General features: G+C 46.0%; 1 protein-coding gene across 1 annotated transcript in view; it reads left to right on the top strand.

The window, feature by feature from the left end:
- The window catches only part of ano3 (anoctamin 3), a 57,107-nt gene that overhangs the window by 11,584 nt on the left and 38,023 nt on the right, over positions 1-7,500 (top strand). The window lies entirely within an intron of this gene.

Raw genomic sequence — 7,500 nt, 5'->3', positions numbered from 1 at the left:
CACACACACACACACACACACACACACACACACACACACACACATACACACTTTCTACGTGCACTCATGCACACACAGCTTACTGTATGTACACATATCCACTCATAGCTGTGAACTTGAGATGAACTTCCTTCCTTCCCACATCTCCCTCCTGTTGACTGCCGTTCAGATTCGATGTATTCCCTTTGATATAAATGAAGCGTCCTGCCGATCTGGCACCATTCCCTACTTCTCCTGAGCTGCGGGATGACCTCACAATCCTTAATCCGGAATTTCATTACATTTTCCACACAACGCCTTCATCCCGAGTGACACAGGGAGGGCAGGGAGCACCGGGTATTACTGGTGCCATATGAGGGCACCGCCGCATCACTGCTCACCCCTGCTGTCTCTCCTACTGTTACAATTAAGGACTCTATGGGGATGACCTGTGAACTTGTGCGAGAGTGTAGGTGTTAATGTATTTAAGTGATTTTGTAGCAAGGCTGTGTGTGTGTGTCTGTGTGTGTGTGTGTGTGTGTGTGTGCGCTTGGTATGTGTGTGTGTGTGTGTTTGTGTGTCTGTGTGTATATATGTGTGTGTGTGTGTGTGTGTGTGTGTGTGTGTGTGTGTGTGTGTGTGTGTGTGTGTGTGTGTGTGTGTGTGTGCGTGTGTGTGTTTGTGTGTCTGTGTGTATATATGTCTGTGTGTGTGTGTGTGTGTGTGTGTGTGTGTGTGTCTGTGTGTGTGAGTGTAATTAAATAGGATCCCTATTAGATGTGTGAATACTGTGTATGTTCATAGAACGGAGGACAGATGGTAGTTAAGATGGTGGCACCGCCCCCTTTGCGACACCTCATGAAGTGTGCCAGGTGGGAGACGCTCGCCTCCTTGTGCCGTCCAGCCCACCCTCCATGCCCAAGGTTGCATTACGGGTGCAGGTTGTGTGCTGAAGATTACACTGCTGTCTGACTGACACGTCCTCATTAAACTCTGAAACGCTTAGCGCCAGCCGCTAACGTTTCCATCAATTAGTTTGAAATAAGAAAAGCCGACACGGTTGGAAGCAGTCGTTCGGGATACTCAAGGAACTGCGTGTTTCTAAGGCATTTTAACCACCTTTACAAGGTGCCTGTGGCAGTGTGATAAGACCCTGCAGGCTGCAGCAGTACTGAATTAGTTTACACCTGCACACCGTGAGCCTGCTGTATCTAAAGGCGCTAAAGAGGTGCTAAAAGTAAACCAGAAATATTCAGCATTACATGGCACGTGTGAGGATATCACCAAACAAGCAGTAGGAGAGGTTTTTCCATTTTTATAGCTATTCAGTGTGTGTGTGTGTGTGTGTGTGTGTGTGTGTGTGTGTGTGTGTGTGTGTGTGTGTGTGTGTGTGTGTGTGTGTGTGTGTGTGTGTGTGTGTGTGTGTGTGTGTGTGTGTGTGTGTGTGTGTGTGTGTGTGTGTGTGTGTGTGTGTGTGAGAGAGTGTGTGTGGGCAGGCATATAATTACCCACATAACACAATAACATCATAACAAGTGTTTTGTGCTTTCTCTGTCTCTCCCTTTCTCTTTCTCTCTCTCTCACACACACACACACACACTGAAGTACTGATGTGTGTACTCCGTGCATGCAGGCATGCACACGTTCTCACACAAACACACGCACGTGCCTGGAGTTAATCTCCTCTCATATCAACAGAGCAGACCCATGAGCCAGGACAATCCCAATTTCAATTCCAAATCCTGCATGATGACCTTTCCTGTGGTCACACACATCACACACTCTCTCACACACACATGCACACACACACACACACACACACACACACACACACACACACACACACACACACAGTTGCAATGAAATCACTTGCAACACGTACACATCCATATTCTAACAAAACTGCACAAAAGACTTACATGTGCTCAACCTTAATGCAATAGAAATTGTTGAAGTTATTCAAGGTCACTCACAGTAAAGGCACAGTAAGGCTCTTTTAAATCAGCAAGTCATGACGGACATTGATTTTAGCCCATGCATCGCATGCTCTGGTAGTATGCTTGACAGTATATTGTGCGTTCAAGATTTTGATGATTTTGCCATTTGTGTGAAGTGTGTATGGCTCTTTACAAAGCTGTATCCCATCCCAGTCTGAGCATTGCTTCATTGCCTCAAGGCTGTACCTCCTTCCCCATAATTGCTCCAGTCTGATGTGTTTGGCTTGTGTCTGCGCCCCAGTGTTCTGTGTTCTGTGTTTAGCCTCTCAGTAGTGCCAGTCAGTCATGCCCTGAGGCAGCTACTGTACATCTATCCACTGGTACTGCAGACTGGCTGTCCTCCAGATTCAGTGTTTACTGATAAAGGTGTTGGCCAATGTAGATTGGGGGGCCGTGTGTGCGCAATGTTTGATTGTTATCGTCTAATTCGTTGCATGGTAGCACAACTCTTTGAGGTTTTTTCACCAGAAGCGATACCCTCAGATGTCTAAAGATAAAGACAAACTCTGTTTTAGCCAGAGATTAGCTCAGTCTCACCCAAACATCAGCTCTGCCTTACACCGCTTGAGTCTGCCACTGCGTTATTAAACTGTCTTTGGCTATTACGTTTACTCTCTGGTGTAATACATAATGGTGGTAATATATAATAGCAGAACCTGAGCATACCCTGGTGCATAGCACACACACACACACACACACCCACACCCACACCCACCCACACACACACACACACACACACACACACACACACACACACACACACACACACACACACACACACACACACACACACACACACACACACACACACACACACACAGACTCATACACATAGCCTATATAAACACACACATTTAGGTATGCACATAGATATACACATATACAGTACTGTACATACACACACTTATTTAAGCACACACATGCTCAGTATCTCTCTCTTTCTCTCCGTCTTTCTTTCACACACACACACACACACACACACACACACACACACACACACACACACACACACACACACACAGACATACACAGACACACAGATGCTTGCACGCACACTCAGGATTAGTGTCCCCTGATAAACAGGTCTGAGCCAGATCCATGCTGCTGGCAGATTAAAAAATAGATTGCACTTCAGATGTGGGCTTCACCGTCTCATCTATTTATTTACTCATTTAGACTTAAACGAGACGTATGTTATTAAAGGGCAGACCTATACGAGAAGTATGTTATTAAATGACAGACCTATACGAGAAGTATGATTTTACAGTAAATGCCAGTGCTGCCCACTGACTAGAGGACGAGAGGGACGGTGCACAAGACGGGCAGCAACACTGTGACTTTTCTACTCCTGCGTCTCTCCAAGTCCACCAGGGAAGAAGGATTCAGTCGGACGGTATTCCCACTGGTCAGGGAGAAAGGGATTCTCTGACCTCTCCGTGTACTGCGAGGTCCACTCGGCTCACAGTGAGCCCACAGGACTCAGCTTCGTCCCGGCTCCCCCTGGAGCTCTGTGGGGTCAGGGAGTGAGTGAGTGAGTGAGTAAGCCCTGCAGGCCAGAGGGAATAAGGAGCTTCTCTGCTGGTGTCATCTAAATCACGTGCAATCACATGCATATGTGAACTCACAAACACTAAGAAACACAGAAACACTGTCACACACACACACACACACACACACACTCACACACAAACACACATACATATTGTACATGCATACACACATGCATGCATACATGCATACATGCATACACACTCTCTCTCTCACACACACACACACACACACACACACACACACACACGGTTGGTATTGGTGAAATAGGTTATAGCCAGTATAGCAGTTTATTCTGCGTGACCCATTGGTCTCTAAAGAAAGTCACAGAAGGCTGCTCAATCTGTCACTCCCCCTCTCTTCCTTTCTCTTTCTCTCTCCCTCTCTCATTCTCTTTCTCTCTCTCTCTTCCTCTCTCATTTTCTCTCTCTTCCTCTCATTCTCTCTTTCTGTTTCTCCTCCTCTCATTTTTCTCTCTCTCTCCTCTCTCATTTTCTCTCTTTCTCTCATTCTCTCTCTCTCTCTCTATCATTTCATTTTCTCTCTCTCTGACTCTGTCTGACACTTTCTCCCTGTCTCTCTCCAGTTTGTTTCGAGGCTGTCTGCTGCCTACTGCAGCAGTTGCTGTCCATGGTGCTGACCGTGGAATGCGGCCATCCACTCTTGACTTCTCTATCGCAGACCCTGAAACCCTCTATTAGTTTAGTCTGTTTAGTAATCTACTTTTTCAGTCCAACTCAATTCAATTTAGAGGAAAGAAATCATTTATTTGTTTTGACTTTGTCTTGGAGCTTTATTGCTTTATGTGGAGTGAGATAAGATAACATTCCACGGACCCAAACATCGTTGTTGTTGTAGCCACTGGTTCACAGTGCAGGACATAATCTTGATATCCGGACCGCTCAGCAGACGACTTGCTTAATGAAGTACACAGTGGTCCCAAATTGCATCACTGTTTTGCATGCTTGAGCATCTGCAGATAAGAGAGCTGAAGACCTCACAGCTCTCCAGTCTCATAATACATAATACAATACAAAACCTACTGTTTTATATCATGCGTTAGGAGCTGCTCTACTTAACTGTGTCCCAAAGAGAACATATTGTTTTATGTGTGTGCACATTACAGGCCTACTGCTGGCTGTGTGTGCGCTATGCTGCAGTAGGTTTTGGGAAGAGGGATTGAGTGGGTGTTCAGGTAGTGAAGTGGTTGTTTAGTGCTGGTCTGCTGTGCTGTGTGTGCTAAATTATTCAGTCAAATTCGCTTGGCTCTTCTCTGTATGGTAAACAGAGTACAGTATAGTGGTAGATAATGGCATAAATGCTAGCCAGTCTGGTGATATAGATGGAATTTCCCATTGGGGATCAATAAAGTATCTATCTATCTATCTATATATCTATCTATCTATCTCTCTATCTCTCTATCTATCTCTCTGTCTATCTGGATATATAGTAAATATATCCAGTCTGGTGCTATAGATGGCTGGATATATAGTAAATATAGCCAGTCTGGTGATATACAGTAGATGGCTGGATATATACAGTATAGGCCTCAGCTGTAACAGCACGTTGTCTATCAGGGTCAGACTGCTGGAGTTGTACAGTTGAGGACTATAGGGGTGTGCGTGCGTGTGCGTGCGTGTGCGTGCGTGCGTGTGCTTGTGTGCGTGCGCACGTGCGTGCGTGCGTGCGTGCGTGCGTGCGTGCGTGCGTGCGTGCGTTGAGGACTAGGGCAGGGAGTCTGTCCACAGTGTCTGGGTCTCTACTACGCTGGCTTCCTTGGCAGCCGTACAGGGTCCTTAATTATGCTTACACAGCTTACTCTGGCTTGCTGGACATGAGCCACTCTAGGGTTTGGCTTGGACTGCACAATCTATAGCTTATGGGTCATTTATCAGCTCAATCATTACTCTATTTGACTATGATAGTTGTAGGCCTAAGTGTTGCTACAGGTTTAATACACCTCCAGTGTTTAATACACCTCCACGGCTGAAGTGCCCTTGAGCAAGGCACCTAACCCCTCACTGCTCCCGAGCGCCGCTGGTTGGGCAGGCAGCTCACTGCTCCGGGTTAATGTGTGATTCACCTCACTGTGTGTTCACTGTGTGCTGTGTGCTGTGTGTGTTCACTAATTCGGTTAAATTGGGTTAAATGCAGAGAAACGAATTTCCCTCGGGATCAAAAAAGTATATATTCTATTCAGTAGCCCACAAAGAACATATCCTGAAAGATAGCTAAAAGCTTTGAGGCAGCAGGAGGGAATGTAGACGCCTAACAGCCGGTCTATACTCGGTGCGCAATTGAAGTGTTGGGTTCGAATGTACGTGCTGCTTTTATGTCTAGTCAGTGTAACCACTGATTTTTAACGGAAGCTAATTGTTGTAGCCTACACTCTGCGAACGGAATGCTTCAGTTACGTACCTGGCGCACCCTACCAGTGATATCTTTGTGCATTGGTGAGATGTTTATTGTTGTGGGAGAGCACAGTTAAAATGACCGAATTGAACCTTTCTGCAAATGCTCTGGCCCCTGTCTTGTCCCAGATCCTGGGCCGCACCAGGGCCTAGTCAGCGTCCTGTCCATATTAGACCACGTCCACCCACTGGCCTAGCCTATCCTAACACTGCTCATATCAAACTGCTGATGCCACACCAATTTTGAAGCACTACTTCAGAAGACAGTAAACAGAGTGATCGTTTCTAGGGTGATTGCAGTTGTACCTTTTCTTTCCTTCTTAGAGTGTGACGGGGCTATCTTTGAAATAAAGAATTGAATTGAATTGAATTGAATTTAACGTGTGTGTGTGCGTGTGCGTGTGCGTGTGCATGCGCGTGTGCGTATGAGAATACTAGTGTGTGTGTGTGTGTGTGCATGTGTGCATGTGTGCATGTGTGCATGTGTGCATGTGTGTGTGTGTGTGTGTGTGTGTGTGTGTGTGCATGTGTGTTTGTGGTGTGTGCGTCGTGTCTTCAGCAGTGAGTGTGTAGCTGCAGCACTGTGTCTCAGACTGCAGAGCAGAGAGAAGAGGAATGATTGGAAACTCCCTCTGGGGCTGTGGTTCGAGCTCTCAACATTTATTGGCTCCCATTTTGTCTTTCTCTTCCCCTGTCTCTCACTCTATCGCTCTATCTTTCTCTGCTGCCCCCTCTGTCTCTCCTTTATTCGTTTTCCTCCACTCACTGTTTTATGCTGACTTCAGTGCTAGGAGGGAAATCTCATGACCCACTGAGAAGAGTACTCTTATGGGTTAGAGGCAGGGTTCTGGTACTCTGTGTGTGTGTGTGTGTGTGTGTGTGTGTGTGTGTGTGTGTGTGTGTGTGTGTGTGTGTGTGTGTGTGTGTGTGTGTGTGTGTGTGTGTGTGTGTGTGTGTGTGTGTGTGTGTGTGTGTGTGTGTGTGTGTGTGTGTGTGTGTGTGTGTGTGTGTGTGCTTAACATTATGTGAACAGTTTTGCCCAGAGGAAACTCTGAATCTTCTTTTGCGAATTCACTGTGCTGGCAAGCATTAGCTCAAGCAGACACAGATTGACTCGGTGCACTGTCTGACACACTAGAAGCAGGACTAATGTTGACGATAGATTCTTTCACACCCATCTATCCCTTATACTGTGTACACTAAAAAGCATAAATGATATGGGCAGAACGTTTATTACAAGGACAAATACTATTATTTCTTTTTTATTTGTAGAGAATTATAATGAAGTGTTGGTGTTTGGTCCTTTGAGAGGTTTCTGCGTCTGTTTCAGCAGTGTCTGTAGGATCTGAGTAGTCTGGCTATCACCATACTTAGCTCAATCTTTTAAGATTGAACATTAGTATGAGAAGGCAGCGCTTTGTTTCTACTGCACATGAGGTGTGATCAATGGGCATCGTTCAAATGACTCCGTACGCTTGGATAGTCCTTCAACCAATCAGACCAACGATCTGGTGCGTCTTATGGATAAGCTGGTTTCTGATTGGAGCCAAAGGTTCTGGCAGGGA

This window comes from Sardina pilchardus, chromosome 10 (genome assembly GCF_963854185.1).
Source record: "Sardina pilchardus chromosome 10, fSarPil1.1, whole genome shotgun sequence".
In the NCBI taxonomy this organism is placed as follows: domain Eukaryota; kingdom Metazoa; phylum Chordata; class Actinopteri; order Clupeiformes; family Clupeidae; genus Sardina; species Sardina pilchardus.
Note: the sequence above shows the minus strand (reverse complement) of the source record. Positions and strands in the feature narration are given on the sequence as shown.